The sequence below is a fragment of the Aulostomus chinensis genome, chromosome 8, assembly GCF_037954235.1.
Source record: "Aulostomus chinensis isolate RoL2024-O1b breed Wild chromosome 8, RoL_Achi_v1.0, whole genome shotgun sequence".
Taxonomy (NCBI): Eukaryota; Metazoa; Chordata; class Actinopteri; order Syngnathiformes; family Aulostomidae; genus Aulostomus; species Aulostomus chinensis.
Genome location: NC_141327.1, coordinates 9,383,826 through 9,407,327, shown reverse-complemented (window position 1 = coordinate 9,407,327; position 23,502 = coordinate 9,383,826). Strand labels below are relative to the sequence as shown.

At 40.2% G+C, this 23,502-nt stretch overlaps 1 protein-coding gene and 1 pseudogene across 2 annotated transcripts in view; both read left to right on the top strand.

The window, feature by feature from the left end:
• LOC147257027 (axin-2-like) overlaps window positions 1–23,502 on the top strand; it is a 100,440-nt gene that overhangs the window by 29,707 nt on the left and 47,231 nt on the right. For both annotated transcript variants that reach the window (XM_086210755.1, XM_086210754.1), the window contains exons 4-5: window positions 11,840–12,017; window positions 12,214–12,274. The gene's annotated coding sequence lies outside the window, so the exon portion shown is untranslated. The remainder of the gene's footprint in view (window positions 1–11,839; window positions 12,018–12,213; window positions 12,275–23,502) is intronic.
• On the top strand, window positions 267–1,000 carry LOC147257028 (uncharacterized; annotated as a pseudogene).

Sequence of the window (23,502 nt, the reverse complement as noted above, 5' to 3'; positions counted from 1 at the left end):
ACAGCAAGGAGGTAGAGGCCAGGGGAATAAACAAGATGTTCTCCACCAACCCAGCCAAAATATACTCTCAGTAGCAGGGGAATAACAACCAACCATGGCCACCATAAGCTCAGATAGAAAAGTCCTAGAGGGGCATACACGAAAGAGAAGCATCATATAACAATAATGCACAATGGCTAGTGGACCTGAGAACTGACCACAGAAACATCCTAGAACAAGAACCAGTAACTATCTCAATGGCAGACATCCAAGACAGAGTGTCAAAGATGAATAGCTGGACAGCACCAGGCCCCACTATGATTCACACATGAAGAGCCTAACTGCACTCCATGAACACTTTGCAGCACAGATGAACAAGCTGCTTAGGGATGGGATGCACCCAGAGTGGCGAACCCAGGGCAGCCTTGAGATGGGGATCCCTTCTTGGGGTCCCCCATCTCATCTAATTACCGATCAATACCCTGCCTCTCCACGACATAGAAGCTCATGTCAGGTATGATAGCGCCTGAGATTAGCAAGCATGTGGGTCAATACATGAAATGGGCTCAGAAAGGAATTGGCACTGACACCCGAGGAGCCAAGCACCAGCTACTGGTTGACAGAGCAGTCGCCCAAAACTGTAAGAACAGACAAACCAGCCTGTGCACTGTTTGGATTGATCACAAGAAAGCTTACAACTCAGTGCTACACACATTAATACTAGAATGATGGGAACTGTACAACATCAAGAGTAAACTGAGAAGAGAGAAACCTTCGTCAGAAACTTGTTAGGGATGTGGAAGATGACCCTCGAGGCCAACTCAAAGCCAATGGCCCAAGTTAACATAAAGTGCAGCACATACCAAAGAGATGCACTGTCACCGCTACTGTTCTGCATAGGCCTGAACCGCCTAAGTCAGATCATCTCAAGAGTGGTTACGGATACTGATTCCAAAGCAGTGCAGCAATCAGCCACCTGTTCTACATGGACAACATCAAGCTGTATGACAGGAATGAGTGAGAAATTGACCCCATAATCCACACCTCAAGGATCTACAGCAATGACGTAAGGATGTCATTGGGATTGGACAAATGTGGCCGGATGGGATCAAGGAGAAGCAAGATGATCAGAACTGAAGGGGCGACCAAAGAGAAGGAAATATAGGTGACACCCAGAGCAGAAACAAGTACCTTGGGATCCCACAGGTTAATGGAAACTGTGAGTCAGCAAGGAAGTCAACCACTGCCAAATGCCTCCAGAGAGTAAGACATGTACTGAGAAGTCAGCTGAGCGGTAAGAACAAGGTCCAAGCCACATGCATGCACTGGCAGTCATCAGATACCCAGCTGGAATCATATATATATATACACAGCAGCAGCACAGAAACCCATGCCTCCCATGGTCCTCAGTCTGGTTCTTGGCATGGAGGAGGTTTGAGTGAGTGAGTGAGTGAGTGAGTGGAGCAGAGAAAGCGTGTTTTGTTTTTTTTGTGGGTCATAAGTTCTTTGACGTAGGGGCAGCATGTCCATGGAAACATAATGTGTGAAAAGGGAAACCTTGTACTCAATCACTGTGGAGATGAGAAGCCAGTACAGTGAGTGGAGAATAGGGGTAATACGCTCGTGTTTTCGCACTCTCATCAGGATCCTAGCTGCAGAGTTTTGGATTTGAAGTCTGTGGAGACTTTTGCTAGGAATCCTGATGAGAAGTGCATTACAGTAGTCCAGAAGAGAGAAAGGCATTGACCAGTTTTTCGGCATCTGAGAAGGAGAGAAAGGGGGCAGAGTTCGGAAATGTTCCACAGGTGGTAAAAGGAGGTCTTGCACAGGTGATTTATATGCGCTTCAAGTGAGGTGCGATGAAGTAGGAGTCCATTTTCATACCAAGATTTGTGACTGTTGATGAGAGGAGTAGGTTGGATCCAGAAAAGGTGATGCTGGTTATGGATGATGAAGTCTGGATAGGGTAGACAGATCCCTGGTCAGATCAGGGTTTGTTGCAATGTTGTTTAGGATCAGCCTACTTGCTGCTGCAATAAGCTGGGGTTCTTTACATTGGAGTCTGCTGATAAGACCTCTAATAAATGTATTTATCAATCTCTAAGATGATGATCTGAGACAGCAGCAACCAACCTGTATTTTTCAACTCTAAATAATAATTGAATAATTTGGCGTGTCGCTTTTTGCTTATTTTGCAACACACTTTTTTTGGAGTCAGACATGTGGAATGTTCCTACAATGCAATTTATCAGTAACATATAAGATTAAAGAAATACATAAAATCATTGACTCAGAGGATGCAATCAATGAGGTGTTTTACACAAGAACACTTTTAGAATATAACAGCTTCTCCTTCTCCCTCCAGGAAATTAAAGCACTGACTCAATTTGAGCTGCTCCTCTTTTGTTTTCATCCAGCCATCTTAAAGATGTATTAAAGCCAAATTAATGTGTCATAATCAGCCTCAGTAATAATTGTCTGTTGGTGAGAATAAGTTTAGACAATTTTACTGTAGTGGTTTTCATAGAAGACTTGTCACACACGGTTAACATCCCAATTGATAATCATCGAACATTTAGGCGTGCACCAAATGACAATATACATATATATGTCATATAAAAAATAGTATCAGTGTCATTTATTGATATTATTTGATATACTCTGTTATCTCTGTATCTGGAAACTGATTTTGAGCTAAAGCGACAATAGGAAGTGCTTTTTGGCCATTGTACAATGACACTTTGGAGGAGTGTAGGGTCAGGTAAGTGTTCTTAGCTAAAATGTGGATTTGATAGATATAGTCTTGCTGGAGGGGTTCTGCTCAGTTAGTAAAAATCTTGAATTTATTTACAAATGGGATATCTGGACATGGGAGTCTGCCCAACCAGTCCACATGTGGTCTGTGGATTTGGAGAGGGCTTATGACCTTGTTCCCAGGAGCACCCTTCGGGGGTACTCTGGGAGAATGGGATAGATGGCTTCTTACAGAGGGCCATTCAGTCTTTCTATTGGAGGAGTGACAGTCTGGTTTTTGTTGCCGGCAGTAAGTCAGACCTGTTCCGGGTGAGGGTTGGACTCCACCAAGGCTGCCCTTTGTCATTGGTTCTGTTCATAACTTTATGGACAGAATTTCTAGGCTCAGCCGGGTGGTGGAGGGGGTCGAGTTTGGTGGCAGGAGGATGTCGTCTCTGCTTTTTGCGGATGATGTGCTCCTCTTTGCTCCATCAAGCCATGACCTCCAGCTCTTGCTGGGACAGTTTGCAGCTGAATGTGAAGTGGCTGGGATGAGAGTCAGCACCTCCAAGTCTGAGGCCATGGTCCTCAGCCGGAAAAGGGTGGCCTGCCTACTCCAGGTCGGGGGGTATCCTTCATTAGATGGAGGAGTTTAAGTATCTCGGGGTCATGTTCACGAGTGAGGGTAGGATGGAGTAGGAGATAGACAGGCGGATTGGGGCGGCATTCGCAGTGATACGGGTGCTAAACCAGTCCGATGTGGTAAAGAGGGAGCTTAGCCAAAGGCGAGGCTCTTGATTTACCGGTCAATCTATGTTCCAACCCTCACCTATGGTCATGAGTTTTGCATATGGCCAAAAGAACAAGATTGCGAATATAAGCAGCCTAAATGAGTTTCCTCAGCAGGGTGGCTGGGCTCTCCTTGAGAGATAAGGTGAGAAGCTCTGTCATTCGGGAGTGACTCCGAATAGCGCCGCTGCTCCTCCATGTCAAGTCAGTTGAGGTTGTTCGGACATCTGGTGAGGATGCCTCCTGGATGCCTCCCTTGTGAGGTTTTCCAGGCATGTCCAACCAGGAGGAGGCCTTGGGGCCAGCCCAGCACAAGCTGGAGGAATTATATCTCTCAGCTGGCCTGGGAACGCCTCGGAATTCCCCTGGAAGAGCTGTTGGAAGTAGCTGGGGAGAGGACAGTTAACATCCCAAGAGCTGTTGGAAGTAGCTGGGAAGATGACAGTCTGGACTTCCTTGCTGAGGCCCGGACCAACCGGATAAGCAGAAGACAAGGAAGACAACGACGACAACGATATCTGTACTCTTGCATGGCCCTTGAACCTGATATGAAGATGACAACTGTACTTCCCATCATCAAAATACATGTCTGTTAGAGGGGGAACTATCTGGTAATGAAGCCCTTTTAATGGAGTCCTGCAGATTTCCACAAACTCCTTTTTAAGTGTCCAGCAGCAGAGGCAAAGTTGTGTTGCTGAGTTACAATGCAGGCACCTGGATAGCAGAAAGTCCATGTACGTCCATGTGCCAAATAAAAGAAGTGTAGCCTAAATTTCACCTACTGTATTGAGGGTGGTTGCAGTTCCTGAATATGCCTGACCTAAGGCGCAGTCTGTGGTGTGAAGTGTGTACAGCCATGCCAGGTGAGGAAGTGGTATGCTGCTGAAAAGGGGTCCTTGGACTATGATGAAGGCAGGGCAGAGTGATGACCAGCAAAGAAGGGTAAGTTCTGCTCATTTGGAGTTTGAAATCTGTTGTATAGTATGAAGGGTTTATGTGAATGAAGAATGGGACATGGGACATGGGACATCGGAAAATTGCATCAATTTCCCCTTTTTTATCTTGTGCAGTGTTGATATTCTCTTGAAATTCTTGCTGAGGAGAAGACAGCAAGGTGAGTAGAGGCATGACATATAATCTTCAGAGGGAGCCCACAACTAGAACCCACTACCAGAGCCCACGGTGGAGAGCGGATACATTGCAAAAACATATTGCAAAGGCCCAAAGACAAGGCCTGCTGCAGTGAATCAGCCTCCGGGAAGTAAATTTTAAAGTAGACATGAATTACTCCCAGCTGATGATGGAGATCCAATAGTCAGGATGAAATGTGCAAGGGAATCAATGTTAAAGTGGTGAATGATAGGTCTATTGAAACTTGGGACAAATTAAGATCAGTAGAGTAGATCCAATTAGAAGTGGTAAACTTTGCAATCAGACAAGCAAAAAATCAAATCAACAGAAACAACATGGAAGAGAATATCAGAGCAGGCTTTTAGGACCTCTCAGTTATGCCTTTTACTCTCTTTACCTACAATGTCTGTGTGTTGTGCTCGCATGTTACTTTATGAGTTGTTGGGTATTGACAAACACACACCTGCATATCTGCATATACCTGTGTTTGTGGGCATGTTTGTCTGTTATTCTCACTAATAGCATATCTCTCCTAATCACATTAAGCAAGGACAGCAGAGTTCGTTTTAGAAATTGGAGTGGGTCAAAGGTCAGACATGAGTGTCGGTGGCCTCTTGTCTTCAGACCACCATCTAGCAGTTGGCAAGTAAATCGGGGGCTTACTGAGTGGTTTGGCGAACATGAAATACTTCCTTCCCTCACCCTCTTTCCATCTTCCTTCTGTCCCTCTCCATGTCTGTCTGTCTCTCCTTCATATTCTCGCTCATACACAAACTCAGCTACGTACACACAGCCTCATACATGTCTAAGCCAACAGCAACCCATAAAGCCCTCATCTGGCAGGCTTCTCCCCGCTGGACATTAATAAAATTGCCAGCTTGAAAGTTATTCACACTATTGATTCCAATTTGACAGATCCTTATATGTGTAATTTTTAATGTTTTTTTATGATTAGATACAAATTTTCATACCCTGAAGTTCTTTTTCAGGGTGTCTTCATGCATACCAAGCTGTAACTCAAATCCAGATGTTTTCTGTGTATCGGCCATTTGTAAAACAGAGAAATTGGCCAACACAACAAGTATATGTTCCACATACGAGTAGGTATGGAATATTTTGTGTCTCTCTTTCACCCTTGTTTACTGCTGTTTTGAATTATGACAGATTTACGGAATGCTCTCCTCATCAAAGTGCAGCTGCTGTCATTGTTGCCAGGAAACGATGTTGGGAATGGTGTTCTTGTACTTGCGATATACTGAGGACTAGAATACGTATTGAACCAAAAGAGTGAGGACATTTTTGGAAAGTGAGGACATTTTTGCTGGTTTGGCCGTTTGAAGGTCAAGACTTTGTTTTAGGGTCAAGGTTAGAATTAGGTTCTGTTTAGGTTTATGGGGGGATAACAATTAGGTTTTATAATAATTTCCTTCTCATTATCTGTGACACGAATGAACTAATTATGACATTCAACATGATTTTGCAGAAATATGTAAAATGACCATGACTAATGCCAAAATGCCGCCATTGTAAAATTCACAGGAATAAAATAAAGATTTATGATATGCCAATACAGTTATTGCTTATAAAAACATTACCTCCAATGAGCAGCATTCTTTCCCCCTGCTTCTCTCACTTCAGATCCATCCAATTTCATGCACATCTCCTCAGCTAGATTACCTGTGCTGACCTGCACTGCTGCTTACAGGGTGTAGCATAGGTCAGCCTAGTCTTTCCTACTTGATCTGTCACATGTATGTGTAATAGATCAGTTTATACAAGAAGCCAGAGCTAATGATTTTTTTAATTGGTTAGTCCACCAAACCTCTATCAGTGTGAATCTCTGTGCATATTCCCTTAATCTTTCCAAGCCAAAACACAGATCGATCATACTGAATTAATGATCTGGTGATGTAAATTCACAAGCATCTTGAAATGGTCAGTGTTTCAAATGAACGGTCTAATTACAGTAGAAAGCATAATGAAAGCTTGAAAGGATACAGGAATTTCTTCAGCTTGTCATTGTAAACTAGTTCCATCACTGTTTTTGTAAGCACAACCAATTGAATAGACACTCGCTTCAGAAAGGTTATTCACTTCCCACTTAGGTCCTCATCTTGGCAGCACATCATACAAAGCACTGTCATACCTTGGACTTTAGTGTGAAAGAACAGACACAAGAAAAAGATTGCTTCAGTCTGAAATCCTACTGGCCGCACACAGTGTCAAAATAGACATGAGCCTTCTTATTTAATCCTGAGGCTGCATACTGAGCTCAAAGTGTAAAGGATACAGAAACAAGGCCCAAAGGTCCCAAAAGGTCTCCAATTTATTCATAATATGGATCCTGCAACTTCTACCAGTGTTATTTGGACACATTTGGAGCAGTAACTTGAGATGACAGGCTGGTGTTCTGTGCAGCTGCAGATAGAGCACGTTGAGTTCGGTGTGTGTGACTTTTTACCATGACGATATGCCTCAAAAGATAATTTGATGAACTGTGTGTTTTGCTGCCAGGTTAGCCCACCACCTCCACTATCTCCTCCTAACCCCTCCTCCTCCGCATGCTGCATTGCCGTGGTAACTTATTAATTTCTGTCAGCTGGTTTTCCCTGCCATTTAGAGATACTACTAAATCACATTATGTCTGTCAAGGATTATGTGTGCAGGTTACGCATCTCCTTGAAGAAGAAAGGAAAAAAAGATCAAAGGTGTTCTTACAATCACCTCTATGTGGATAGGGGAGGTGGACGTGTGTGTGTGTGTGTGTGTGTGTGTGTGTGTGTGTGTGTGTGTGTGTGTGTGTGTGTGTGTGTGTGCATTTATGCCACATACATTTAATAGGGAATGCAGCCAGCATTAATGACTTTCACTTCATTGAGATAGTCCTCAATTTCCACCTGTATAAAATTATCAGGATTATTTGGCACTGAATACATTTAGATGATTCTGTTGATTGAATGGAATTGAGATGGATGTGTCAGGTTTGAACAAACAGAGCTCAAACAGAACGTTATATTTACTCATATTTGGCTGTGTGTGTGTGTGTGTGAGAGAGAGAGAGAGAGAGAGAGAGAGAGAGAGGGGGGGGGGGGATTTGAAGCTGTCACTTTGTAATTACCCCAGCAAATACAGTCTGGGAGAGAGTTGACTGAAGTCTTCTAGTTGGACAGCCCTGGGAGAAAATGAGAAGTGACAGACCACATAATACAGCGTGGGATGTAAATAACTTTTTACCCCCCCCCCCCTTCATGGAATCATGGATGATACTTCAAGGATTTTGAAAGAGAGAGATGAGCTGAAATGAGAGAATATCCCTCGCTTTCATCTTTAGAAAAAATCTCTGACATCCTCTCTCACTTGCTTTGATGAAAGTCTTTGGTTTTTTGGTGTTTTATCCTCTTACATGAGGTGTATGTATTATCGTCTGTGGGCTTGTGTATGTGTCCTGCACATACACGCACACACTTTCATGTGTTGTGAAGAACACTGGCCATGGTGTCATTTTCTCAATGGAATGAGTGTAGGTGGCATGAGGAATCTGGCTTGTTTAATGTGTGTGTGTGTGTGTGTGTGTGTGTGTGTGTGTGTGTGTGTGTGTGTGTGTGCGTGTGTGTGTTTGTGTGTGTTTTTGTCAATCTTGTCAAATTAAAGAAGTCCAGGGATTCGTGTTCTACCCGTTGGTCACTCAGAACTCAGAAGTTATGTGACGTCCTGTGTTGTCTGAGCTGCAGGCAGGTTGTTATTGAGACAACAGCACATTGTGTGTGTGTGTGTGTGTGTGTGTGTGTGTGTGTGTGTGTGTGTGTGTGTGTGTGTGTGTGTGCGTGTCCACCATTGTTCACCAAAGGAAGACTTCCACATTGGTAGGGATTGAAAATGTGTCTTCAAACGACTTCTACATACACACACACGCACACACACACACACGCACACACACACACGCACGCACACACACACCCTTTCAAGCTTTACCATCCTGCCTCTGGCTTCATACCACAAGTGCCTACTTCTACTTCTCTACTTTTCTTCCTCCACCTTTCTTGCTCCTCCTTTGCCCTGCCTGGCTCCAGTCCAGCTATAGATTCTTAATTAGTTTATACATATGATGCATGGCCTCACCTACGAATTCAACAGCAGTCTTCTTTGGCAGACATCAAAGTGTCGGTCTTTTATTCTGTGGGGATTAGTGATGAGTGTGATAATGCCCCTGCCTACAGACAGCTGGTTGCAGTACTAATGAATACAGGCAAATACACATAATATATATATACATAGTCCCCAACAATGAAAGGACAGATCATACTGCACGAGAACTAATAAATAACATTCACCTGTCTCGATGTGCATGAAACATCCAAGCAACTGCTTTTCCCTTTCATCGGACTCCTTTCAGAAAGATAAGCTTTTCGATGTCCACCTAGATCTACAGCGCATTGACTGTCCTTCACCCATCTCTCATTTAAACCCCCATGGCAAATTGGACTTTTAAATGGCTCATTTTTTTATCTTTCCTGACACCCATAATCAGTGTCTGTTTTTGTCTTTCCAAGAGCAAAGTTAATGAAGTAAGAATAAAAAAAAAAAGTCTCATCTCTCGTCATGGTTTGTACAAAGGACAAATGACAAGTGTTTGAAAGACTAGGGATGTTTTAATGTTTAGTTTGTGTTTCTCACATGGACTTAGAAGGTCTCAGGAGATGGCAGGAAAGCAGCCATGAAAGGAGTATGACAGAAACAAACAGGGAGTGAGACAAATAATGCATGTGAACAGGATTAATATACCACTGCACACAGGTTTGTTTGTGCAACATCACATACTTGTGTGCTCAGAATGTAGGCATTCTAAATTAAATTTGGAAGAAAATTTAGAGGTGCGAATAAAATTGTGACACAAACTGTCCATTGTAAACTTCTGTCTCGATTGTTTCAGTTGGGCAAAAATTCCATTTTGGTTAAGCCCAAAACAAAGTTGTTTCAATAAGATTTATTGGATCTGTATTGGAAAATATGCCACCAATATCATGAAACTGCAGTACAGAAATTCTAAGTGTAACCAGTGACCACAAGGGGGCACTTTGAATACAGTATGTTCAAGTTTGTTTTCTCACAAAATGTGAGGGATCCTTTATATAAATGTGTCTTTCTTTATGTTTTGCCCAATGATAATATTGGTGGATGTATACCTTTTACATTTCTTGAACTGGTATTTTCTTTAAGAGTCAAGTATAATTGAGCTTATCTAATTAAACATTTTACTTGTTGACATCCATGGTGTCGGATGCAACCATTGGCTTGCCCCCTGACAAAGCCACGAACAGGGCACCTTTTGTGTCATTTTACCTGCTTCCATCCAAGTTTTTTGATATGCATTTTGAAGTATTACTTTTGTAAAAATCAATGAAACAAGTAATATTTGAAAAATATCTTCAGTTTATCAGAAATTTAAATGCACCAAATGGGAGATGGAAACTGCCCTTTCAAGTGAGCTCTGCATGTCAGCATTCATAAAAAAAGTGGTATCAAGGAATGGGAAACATTTTTTTCACCTGACTAAACAAATGTTTTCATGCCGACACATCCAAGTAGTCTTCCCGAGGAATAAATACAAACTGAAACCAATTCCTCAAGAACTCTCTTCATTGATTCTTGGTATGCGACCTGCGCTCATTTGTTTGTCACAGCCGTGAATAATGATGCTTATACGGTCTACTTCTGACTGAAATACACATTTCATAGCCTAATATATTGTACAAAACCAATTAATGTAAACATGCCTGATTTACACTCCTATTTTTGTAACATTTGGCAAAAAACAGTTAAAAATTACAATTAAATGGAAAACAAGAATAGTGCTCTGATATTCCACAGATGACCTGATACCATCCAAACTGTATTGACCTCAACTTTGAATCTTGGTGTTTGTATCACAGTTATGTCTTGCCTCATTCTGTCCTTTCAGACCATGATTCTTCTCAACCAAAGAGAAATGTCTACCTCCAAAATCTAATCATTCACCAACAAGTTAACTTCTTCTTCACCTCTTCTTGAGTTTTAAGTGTAGAGTAGGTGTAGAACTGTTGTACTGCTGGAATGACGAAACCCAAAGACAGATCAACACACTGTTGATACTTTTGACTGAAAAGCCAAAAAAATTAGCTGAAGTCCTAAAAGTTCTCCTTGGAGCCGATAAGAAAGGCAGAGTCAGGTTCTTCACAATAATTGACCCCTTCCATATTATATATTTTCACAACTGTTGATTTGAAATATTTATGATTGAAGTTCGTCTTCTATAATCTGGAGTCCAGGTGATGACAATAATAAATGAAAAAATCTGTTGATAAAAATGAATTAAAACCCTGATTTAATCCCATTCATGTCGAGTCGTGTAGTGCATTAAATGATAATGTGGAGTATCATTTTATTCTGAGTGTGAACATGTATCAGGAGCCAAATTCTTGCCATAAAAGAAGAAAATGGAATAAATCAATGAGCCTTGAGCCCATTAGGCCATGTTAAAGTTACTGTGCAAGTGTATCCTGTAACATTTATGTAATTATTTCTGCACTTCATGGGCTTTAAAATGTGCCTTGCTTACTGACAAGACTGTAATCCTTTCCTATGTGTGTCATGACATCATAATCATTTGGTTGATATGCTTCTGAAGTATACAGTCTATCAGTCCACATGTAAATATATATATATATATATATATATATATATATATATATATATATATATATATATGTAGACACAAATACATGACCTTTATTTGTCCTTGTGAATGCCTTTCACTGCATAGAGTGTTAATGAAAAGAATGGCACCAATAAGGATAGCAACAACAAGGAGAGAGGGAGTTGGAGAGAGATAGTGAAAGAGGCAAAGATAAAAAAAAAGGGCATATTGGACAAAAAAAATAAAGAAAAAAATGAAAGTGAGTCTTAGCAACCACACAAAAACCTCTCTCCACCTGTAATCACCTCCTGCAGGTCAGCTTCTACCTTGCTTTGCCTCACCACAATCCTCCAGCACTGAGCCAAACCATCAAATGGCTCCCTTTCCTCTCTTCTCTTCTTTCTCTTTACACAGGCAGAAAAGACCTTGATGTTTTTCCAATAATTGGCAGCAGAGGTTGACTTTTTTCCTACACCCCCTCTCTTTTTTCTGTTTATCTTTTTCTCCTTTTTTCTGCTCTTCCTCTTCCTTTAGAGATGAATAGTTGGCCCAGGATCAAAGGCAGACCCCAACCGGCCACTCTGGCCACCACAAAGGGGCGTTGCGCGCTGGCGTTTGGCCAGGTGCTGCACATGGCCACATAGCCAGGGACAATCCATACAGATGGGGCCTGCAGAGCCATTGCCCCCACCCCCACACCTGTATACCAGAGGTCAGTGACTAAACTATCAGAGCGTGTGCTTCCTGTAAGATGATCTAGTCTTGGGTGGCTGGCTCCCTTTTTTCCATCTGTTTTGGCAACTTTTATGATTCCCTAACAGTTTATTTCCCTCCTCCAGCTACTCTTTGTGTTTTTTCTACATCTATCACACTCTCTTCTCCTGTGACATCCCATATTTTCTTTGCAGCTCCAGAGTGTACCTCCAGAAGAGATTGTCTTTCTGTACGGTGGGAGCAGAACCAGCTAAGGTAAACATCTTGTCCCCACCAACAGGATCATGTTTTAATGGTTGAAAAGCCCCAGAGAGAGTTTATTCGAATACTTCCCTCTGGCTCAGCAGCCTGGTTTAAATATATATGTGCCTCAGCCAAGTCTGGTGTGGAGGAGGCCAGTACAAATAAATGAGATGGAGGACACAAAAAGTGGGATTGGTAAAACAAATTAACAAGCCCTTGTAACCCAAATATATACACAACACCCAATTTGGTTTTCAATTTTTTCTACTGACACATTCACAGAATCTGCCTGAGGGCAGCCAAATGATGTTACTGAAAACAGGAATATGGGTCTCCTGAATTCCACACCAATTGTAATTCACTTTGTTAAAATTGTAAATTGTATTGTGCGGTTAAAAAAAACACAGGGAGAACCTTTTCTTGCTTGAAATTTTAGTTTAAAACCTTGAATATACTCTTCCACTGGTTTTCATGTTTATTAGTGTTTGAGCATTTACATATTGGCCTAAAAATTTAAACTATACACCCCTGAACATCTCTGTACCCACATAGGTTTGACACACTGATATGTCTCATTTTTTTATTAATTTGGTGCATATGATGTAAATTATATGTATTCAGCAGATATCCTGACTAAACCACTTGCAGAAAGATGCATATAATGATGCCTGAAAACAGCATACATGTACATTTTTGGCAGAGAAAAAAAAAGCAGCAGTATTTTTCCAAACTCTTCATGCTGTCATGCATGAATCCCCAACTTCAGCCATATGTTTAAGATTAGATGTACTCTTTTGTTAGAGAAGAACACAGTCAACATTGTGATGGCTTCTCTGCTGGTCATGAATCAACTGGAGACAGTCCACACACTCTATTGTGGTTTTAATTTTACTAATACTATGATAAAAATCATCAGATGTTTCACAAAAAAGACAGCATTCAGTTGTAAGTTTTACATATATTTTTATATATACATGTATATCTGTATGTATGTATGTATATACATAAATATATATATATATAGACATTGGCCCAAAATATGGGCCTATATAGATAGATAGATAGATAGATAGATAGATAGATAGATAGATAGATAGATAGAGGGAGTCCCTTCAAAATTTTCCTTGAAGGGATATTTTTGAAGCATTTCATATAGAGCTGCAAAATGCTTCTAATTATTGCTTCATCCTCTCTGGATGATATAATAAAGATACAAAACCTGTATGGAGAACAGACAGCAAAAGTGTCTAAAGAGTTCACCGTAAATAATTTTCCTGTAAAATAACAGTAAAGAGGTGGCAGCAGGGACGCCAGCAATATACTGTTATTTTTACGGTATTCATCCATAAATTGATCTTACAGTAGTAGACCTTAAACCAGAAATACGGTATATTTCTATAAACTACGGTAAAGAGCTGCCAGCAGGGACACCAGCAATAGACTGTAATTTCAGGGTATTCATATTGACTTTTCAGTTGTAGTCTGTAAACCAGAAATGTAGTTTATTTCTGTATTCACACTGTTAAATTATTTTACAGACTAATACAGTGAAAAAATAAAAGCAGGATATTTATATTATTTGGAAATTACAATAATATTCTGTTTAAGTTTACTGTAGACAGGCACAGTAGATAATACAATAATTCAATTTAGCAGATTCCTAAAATATCAGTCTGAAATACTATCAATATTAGAACTTCATTATTGTCAGAAATACAGACATTTGCTTAAGCATGATTATGAATATTGTGCAAAATAAGCAATAAAAACTTTGAGAGAATCAAAATAATTTATTTCAAAAGGCAATATAATACTGAATACTACTACTTTCAACAAATGGAAAAAACAGAAAATAAACCCTGTTGGATGACGCTGAGAAGAGATTTTGAGTAGCGAACAGAAACAGCCTGGTAGTGTCTCCTTCAGACTATTGCAATGATTTCTTAAATTGCTTGTCAGAGCATAACCTATGCTGACTTTTTGGGCCAATGTCAATATTATTTAACATTGTCTATCACACATCAGTTTGAACACTTGTTCAATAACACAATGGGTCTAAGAAAAAGACGAACAAACATAAGAGGACATAAGAGTTTAAACACTGTTAAGACTATTTTCAAAGTAGGAACATTAAGACCTTTTTGATTAGACAAGGACATTCAGCAAACCAGCACGTGTTTTTCCTCTTAAAATAGTCCTGTGAGATAGATTAAAATTTCCTCAAAACTCCACTTTAAAAGGTTTACGTTATGTAATCTGCAATGTATTTTCTGCTGTCCGTGAAAATGCAGAATACTGTCTGCAGAACTGACAACATTTGGAAAACAAACTTAAGAACATTTTGAAAAAGTGCATCATGGCCATTTCAAAACTATTACAGAACAGTTAGAACATTCTGACAGTATGCATCAATAATATGGATAAAAGACAACATTTAGGGAAGAAACTGTAATAGGGATCTGTGCCAATGCAAGCTTGTGACTTGCAGTTTACTTTTTTAAAAAGTCCTGCGAGGTAGGTTTGTGTTTTTACGTCTTAACTCCGGTGGGAGTCTGGGTGGATGTGAATAGCCCTGATTCAAATCTTGTGGATCCAGGAGAGATGATCATCAGTTTGTTAGCCACTGTTCCTCTGCAACATTATTCCAGTGGAGCCACTGTCAAACAATAACAAACAAATATTATACAATCAGGAATGTACAAAAATGTCAAAGCTAATGCTTGTAAAGCTAATAATAGCACTTCCCTTATGGCTCAATGTGGCAATGCCAGACTGTCAAAACAACACATGGACAGAGAGCAAAATGAAGGAGAACTCATTGATCTATATGAAGTCCCATTCAATAACTTCATGCTATTGTCCTGCTTGCTCCATCTGCTAATGTTGACCTCTTGTTAAAAAGTGATACTCCTTGAATGCAGTCATTTGGCTATATTATCGTTAACCAAGATTAAACAACAACAAAAAAATCCCAAAGTAGATATTGTTTTAGCTGGCCTATTCAAATCGAAGCATCCCTGATAGGCTTACTTATAGCTAGACAAACTCCTGAGCGTAATATCAAACATTCTTGGCAATATACATACAGTAAGATAGCCCACCCACAGGCAAAGAAAATAAGATTTTAATTGACATACTGTTTCATTTTGTAGATGCCAGACTGGAATGGTTGTGATGAAGACCGCTGATATGTAGCATGTCTGCTAAGTTGTGCGTTCTGCCATCCTCTTCTGGAAAGTTTCCCAAAAATACTGTAGAGTCCTGTCATTTAAAACAGCAGTATACCGTTTTATGGCCTCTGTCCTGTTGCTTCAAGTTAAGAAGCCCACAATGCATTGCTTACTACAGGACTAAACTGTTAAACATGAAAATAGTATTTTAGTGTTGCAAATTTGCTTTAAATTTATATCAATTGCTTACAGTGTTGCTACTAATGGATTGGCAGTTGTATTGCTTGTAGTCAAGACTACAGTCGGTAAACTGAGGCCCAGTCATGACCGAGACTTTGTGAGTTCGAACCAAGGCAAGACCAAATGGTCACTTGCGGTATTTACAGCCTTAGAAGTGTTTTTTGTTGTATTTTGTGCAAAAGTGAAACCTTTTTAGTTTGTGTATCTAAATGCAGTAAAGAAAAAATTAGCTGGCAGCTTCCTCCAGTCTTCTTGCCCTGAAGTGAAGGGATGTGAGAAGGGATGAGGGGAGCAGTCATTGACAGTAAAGATTCTAGTGTTCAAAAGTAACGAGTCATTAGTAAGTGTTGTGTTGTTTTTTTTTTTAATTTCCAGTCTAATGATGCACAGGCAGTATCACCACAGTTGTAGTCTTTACGTAAAGTTCACTTGGTCCGAGACTGAGACAGACCGAATAAAGATGTGGTTGAGTCTCAGACAAGACGGAGACCTTTAAAAAGAGGTGTTGAGACTGGTCTCAAATCCAGGACAGGTCTAAGATATCTTTAGAAGAGCTGGGTTGACAAACTAATTAACAACAGTGGAAAAATAAAACTATCACAAAGGTGGTTTTTAACTCCTTAAGTGAATCAAGGTTCTCTTAAGCTGGCTGCAAATGCGCTCACAAAAAATGTTGGGGGCACCAGATTACTCATAAAAATCAAACATAAATCAGAACATCAAGAGGAAACTGTTTTCCTAACAAATGTGAGGATCCATAATACAGGCTGAAAGTAGTTGTTGCCATAAAGCAAAACATTTGCTGACTGTGTGGATGTGTAATTCATATATTTATTAAAATTACATAAGGCAGCATAGACCTAACAATTATCTCAGTACACTATGCCTCATATCTGTCAAATGAGTATCAATAAAAGGGTTTAGTTTTCACCTTTGTGAAGGATAAAGTTAGCTCTCATTTTAGATAGTTAGCCATGATTCCATAGATCAGTGGTTCCCAAACTTTTTTAAAGTAGTATCCCATGAAACATTCAACCATGTGCTGTGCACCCCCTCTACCTCCACAGGTGGCTAACACTCAAAAGATCCTACATTGTATTTGTAAGTCTGTTACAAAAATAAAGTATAACTATCATAAAATAGACCTACCTGAAGATAAAACAGGTTTTTTTTTGTTTGTCAGTTTTCGCATAAAAATATGAAAATAGTTTTTTATTTCTTCAGATAGGAATCTATATTTCATCAAAAATACACATCAGTTTAGTGTCCAATATGAGTGACTTCTCACAGAGGCTAGACTTGCACTGCTACCATGAATAGAAGCTCTGTCAGACACACAACTGAGCAGATGGTTTCAACAGGTAGGTCTCAGTCTGCAGCTGAAGTACTGTGTCCAATAACTGTGCTCCCACCACAGATGTGAGATGAGGTTGTTTCAATCATTTAACCACATTTAAGCAAGTCTTGTTTTTTTTTCCCATCTGGACTGGACAGACTGAGTGCGCAACCCCAGATGACACACCTACAGCCCAACTCTTATTGTCTAGTATTTGGTGACTAGTTTAGACATATAGAGTGAGATCCAAACAGAGGAGATTGGAGATGACAAGGAGCAAGTTTTCACACAATGTGGAAAGGAAAACAAACACGTTAAAAACACAATTTTTGGTGTAACACATGCTAAAGTTTGGGTATTATGGCAATAGGAATTTATTTCACAAACACTGTACAAACATCAAAATAAACTTTCAATGTAGTCTTTCAGCATAATCCTCTTTTCACTGTCTGTTATGCTTCATATTTTGTAGATTGTTCTTTCAATAAACAAGATAATTAAATTCATCACTTGCCTCTGTATTAAGCCTGCAATGACATTTTTTAAATGTCTATTTGGTAAAGGGCCAACACTGCTGTCAGTTTCTGATTGGTTTGCTTGTCATAATTTTTTTGTGCTGGACTGTCACTTTCCCTATGAACAAGACAGATAATACACAATTCTGTTCATTTTCCATAATAAAATCCTAGTTTTGTCTTACACTGGCTGCTCTTTGGACTCAAATGCAGAAACACAGACACCAGAACAGCAGGACTTGGCAAAACTTGGATTTTATTAAAGAAAATGAAAAAAGACTAGCTGACAAACTCAAGCTAAAACTAAAAACAAACTCTGGAAGCGAACAGGCCGGGTGACCGAGAAGACAGGGTAGCACAACTGAAAAGCTGACAAAAACTGAAATGACAAACTGAATTTATGATTAAACCAGACACAGGTGGCTAACTCAAGGGCAGGGAAGGAGCTGATAGGGCAAGAAACACTTGGAGCAGGGCTTTGACTGTAGAGGACTGATAAACTGATAGGACTCAGGTGAGACTTAAAAAAGGAGGGAAACAGGTAAAGATAGGAAGTGTAAAGCACATCAAGACACAAGAGTTAAAGGAATACAAAATAAAGTGGGAACTGCCCCACGTGCCCACCCCAACAAGAACACCAGCCCCAGGGGGGCTTGCCCCTCAGTTTATGAATCACATGCCCTAACCTGTCGCTAAATCTAACCATACCTTAACTACAACATCATAACAACTATTGTAAAATCATTTTCAGTGAGAAGAAAGAGACTGTCTGGTATTTAGCTTGAAATTCTCTGGTTTGTGCAAATACACTGATCTTTTGTGTTGCTTCATATTTGTTGGATCATGTTTTGAAAAATTGTGCATAACTTTTCACAAGTGATGAATGTTTCATTTGAACACGTACAATGGGAAGTGTGTTAGAGTTGTTGTGTGGAGTGGAGTGCATTGCATTGAAATATATTCTGATATATTCACATCACTTTATTTCTAGGTGTTTCAGAAGACTTAATTAAAGTATTATATGAGTAGGTTCACTGTAGCTCAGGGAATACGAAACCCCACAGGAAATGGGTAAATAAAGCCAACTAAATAAAACAACATGGTGGGCTTCATGTGATCACTATGGGGGAAAAAATCATGTAATGGCCCATTTATCACCAAAAGCCTACTAATTAATGCTGCAGAAAATTTTGCTATGATTTGGCACTACATAAATGGAGTTGAACTTGGTAGGGTCAACTGTTTTGGTTGTTTAGCTTCAGTAGCAACTTATTGAGTGTTAGAACCAAGAAGACTAATGTTGTTTTTCTGTAATAATGGGCATTATTTTTACTTTTATGTGTTCCTCCTACAGAGAAAATAGGCCTGATCTCTCCCTTTGTGGTTGCTCCAACTGCTCACTTCCACCACCCACACTACACAATTTCCCAGGCAACAATGTTCCTCCAAAGTTTACACACAATAAATAACGATATGCCCAAAGCAGTTAGCAGTGGCCCCACTCTCCGTTTCCTGGCTGGAGTTGAAATGAAATGGTAATTTTGACTTGAGGAGGATTTCAAAGGGATGGCCTCTACTTTTCATCTTGGTGCATACCACAAGCTCGCCGACACATTCACGCTGGGATTCGAGAAAGAGAAAAAGGAGAAGACAGAAAAAAGCTGAATTTTAAGTTTTTCTATGAACTTCCTTCTTTCCTTTTTTCTGCCACCCCTCCACAGGAAAAGAGATGAAACATTGCTGAGATCTCTCCCCCAGATGGACAGCATTTATATATACATCCACCCCCAGTTAGCGGAATATTTGGTTGATGTGTCATTGTCCAAAGATTGTTTCCAGGCATTTCAACAGATAATTCTGAGTATTTGATGGATACATCTTTCTACAAGGGGCCAAAGGTCAGTTGTGGGGGAAGAGCAGGGGTATCTTCTACTTCCCCTTGCTATTTTTGCATCGAAGGATTCAACCAGCCAGTCTGCTTTTCCCAAGGGAGATGGACTGACACTTGAATTGTCCTTCTTCTCAAGCTGACCAGTTTCTAAACCTCTTTCTGAAACCTGTTTGCTAGCCCTGTTATACAAATTACCTGTCTGAAACAAAAGTCTGAAAGACTGAGTGGATGTGTCCTGTTCCTATTTGTTTTCTCACCTGCTATGTCACTGTGAAATAGGAGCCAGACCAAAGATATAAAGGAAGAATCAGCTATAACTCCATTTTATCAAAAAAGGGTGGATGAGACATAGAAATAAAAGAAGGTCTGTCACACATCAGCAGAACTCACTTCTGTGCTCCCATGTATATAATATCTTATGATCCACAAAATCCACTCTCAGAATCAAAACAGCCACCTACTTTGGGATCAAATTTCCCACATCACAGCGTCATTTAGTCTGAACCTGCAGCCAGAGCGATATGGAGGAAATACTTTCCCAAGCTGGACCATCTCATTCCACAGTCAGCCATGAGGGAAGTGTTCCTGTGACAAAAGCTTTATGTGAAAAAACATCTGTTGTGTGCCTCATTATCTCTTATCTAGCAGGCCTGTGAAAGAGGCAAGGGTTAATTGCCGTTGATTAGATGTCAGTTCGCATGGCTAAGTGTACACATCTCACTGAACAGTCCACAGAGGGAGAAGAGGAGAGGTTGAGGTCGCTCTCAGAGAGTGATGTGAAATCAGTGTCAAGAGCTCTGCTTCAGTGAGTTTAGGCTGTTGGGAGGCAGGAATGCAGATGAAGCAAAATTTTAGTTGCTGCTTTTGTAGAGTATTCACCATGCTATCTACATAGATGGTGATCATACTTTGTACATTTACTTGTCTACTGAATTTAAAAAATATGCAGTTGGACAGAAAATTTTACACGCACTTGCAGGTCTCCTTTCCTGCTCAAAAGATATTTTCAAATGGGAGACACATTGTGTACTTTCATCAAAAAAAGGTTCATTATAATAAATTGTGGTTTTCACATTTTTGATTATTTATTTATGTAGTCTTTATTTGAATGGGACAGCGCATATTAATGAACCAACCCAAACTTGATCATATAACCCTAGTATTAAGGGAGCCCTGTTTGCAAGTTGAGTAGGGAAATGAGGTGTTGTAAAGATGTACTTATTAGGGCTGGGAATCACAGAGTAACGCCATCTTTCCATGCATCCATTTTCTACTGCTTATCCTGTTAAGGGTTGTGGGGGGCACTGGAGCCTACCCCAGCTGCCTTCGGGCAAGAGGCAGGGTTCACCCTGGATCGGTTGCCAGTCCATCGCAGGGCCAACCCATATACAGTAGATAGACAACCAGTCACACTCACAGCCACACCTATTGATCAAATTTAGAGCATCCGATTAACCTCGTCCCCTCTTGCATGTCTTTGGACTGTGGGAGGAAGCCAGAGTACCTGGAGAGAACCCACACAGGCATAGGGAGAACATGCAAACGCCACACAGAAAGACCCCGCTCTCTGGGCTTGAACCCGGAACCTTCTTGCTTTGAAGTGACAGTGCTAACCACCACACTACTGTGTCGCCTCAGAGTATTTCACAATCTGATATTTCAATGATACTTTCCGAAAATTTTCAACAACTGAATTTACATCATTAAATTGCGTGCATACGTGTTTTCAGAGGGATGATTCTAACTGACTTTGGTGATCCCCTCACTCTTCTATTTAGTTCCACCATAAAGTCCCCCACCAGACAGCTTGTTAGCTTAGCTGTTATGAATGCAGTTAGTGGATGGTGAGAGCATACCATCTCATCAAAAGTTTTCATAAGCACATCTCTAAAATGGTCTTTGCCTGCATCAGAGGCAGCGTTGTGTAATTCATTGTTTAAAAAAAATCTTGTAAATGGCAAGATTTTTATGCTATCTGATATATACTGGAACAACTTGGACAGTGTCAGGATCCCATCCTTGCTTTCAAAGCTTCAAAAGCCTGTAGTTTCTCCTTTGTGTATGTTATGGTTCAAATATATCCAGATCATGGCATTGGTTTGTCCTAAAGTAATCCTCCACATTGTCCTTTACAAAATTGAACATGATGAGTGGTAGCAATCACTCTTCTAGTCATCAATAAATGCTTTGTTTTATTCACTAAAGTTACAATTAGGCTTTTGAGGTGCTACATGAACTCACTGCGCTTAATCAGGAAATTAGTTCTGGTATGTAGCCAACTCAAAAATAACAATGTCATGTAATTTTCAGCAGTTTCTTCTCAATTAATGTTAGGCAGAATCCTAGTTCTATTAACGTAGGCAAAAACTGTAGTAGAGGGACTCTGGAGAAAAGCTTACTTGATTATTTGCCCTGATGCTAGCTTTCATTGCAGCTGAGCTAAGCAATGGGAGTCAGCCATCTGGTGGGGGTCTGGAACCCTGGTAATGAACATAAAGAGGAGAGAATGGTTTTCTGTCTGTTTTGCACTAAAATGGGCAACAAATTGTATTTCCCATAAAAAGGTATGTTCTTTTAACAAGCTATGACTGTTTCACTCCAAGGTGTACCTATTTTTTAGTGCTAAGTAGCAGTCCAAACATGCTAAAATTACATGATGAATGTAGCTAATGTGCTTACTCAAGTATGTGGTTGCGGTCATTGTGAACATGTGTGTTCCGTGTGTATCTACACTTGTGAGTAAGAGATAAACTTGTCCTTAGGTCAGCCCAGGTTGTATTCATCTTTAATGTGTAATTTTTATCACTCTGTTGCTTTTGTAGCCAATATAATTACAGCAATAGAAGCAGGTTAAACAGAAGCACAAACAACATGCAGACCAGGGAGTCACAACCTTTATGCCGTCTACAGAGTGAGCACTCACTTTTTTTTTTTAATTTCCCCCGATCAAAGGGTGCAATGCAAATTCCTGTATCTTCCACACCACTGTTTGATGTTTTCAGGGAGCCATATTATGGTAGTGTTTACAGTTTCTGTACACAACCAATGGAGCAGGCCAAACAAGGGTCCTTGTTGTGGCTCTCAATTAGTGCTGTGACATCTCAGCACCCAAATTCTGAGGAGTATGCCACTATCAGAGAGGCTGTTTGGGCTGATAAAGTGATTTGGCTTGGCAGGGCCCTTTCATCTACACCAACAGTGGGGTATTTCAGGCTTCTGGGTATTCTCTCTGTATATCCTCGCACCTCTCTTTTATTGTGACAATAGCGCCACTGTGTTCAGCATATGAATAAGACTATACTGCTGCACTGTGAAGTATTTTAGCTGAGGTATTTGTATAGGTGAGATTAACAAGGACATTTTCAAATACAGGCCTGGAGAGACAGTATGGACAATGATTATTATTCTATCATTCTTAATGAATCAACTTTTCTCCATTTGTTGCTTTACTCTGAATCATTTGCAGTATTGTCATGCCATCTGAATATTCAAACACCTAATCACCTCTGAAGAGGACGATGCAGGCATTATTTTTTGTTTGTGTGTTATGAAAAGTCCCAGTGAGTTGAAAGGATAACTTTGCCTGTGGGAAGGACAGAGCACCAGAGGATCAGGTTCAACAGTATTTCTGATAACACTTTACATTCTGCAGGCAGCAGTGACAGCTCTGATGCCTTGTGTTTGATTGTCTCTTTCATGTTTTCCAACCGCCTTCAGTGTACGCATAATGCCAGTGTGGAGGTGAACCGATGGCCAGTAGACTACCATATTGGAGACAGACTGAGATGTGCAGCAACTTAATGTAATAACAGCTCATAAAGCTATGTTTGTTCATAATGTAATTAGGAGGGGGTGAAACATTGGACAAGGAGGAACTCATGGCATTTTGGAGTGGATCTGAATCACAGGTAGCAATGTCTAACTGCTTAACATATCAACCCTTTGACTTTCTACTCAATATGCATGGTCACTAAGGGTCAGGACATAATTAATCACCATTGCCACTCAAGGTCTATACAACAACACGTAAACATGCTTAAGACATTATCCGACTGTCATGATATTTGGTTGAGGGTTGTATCATTCGT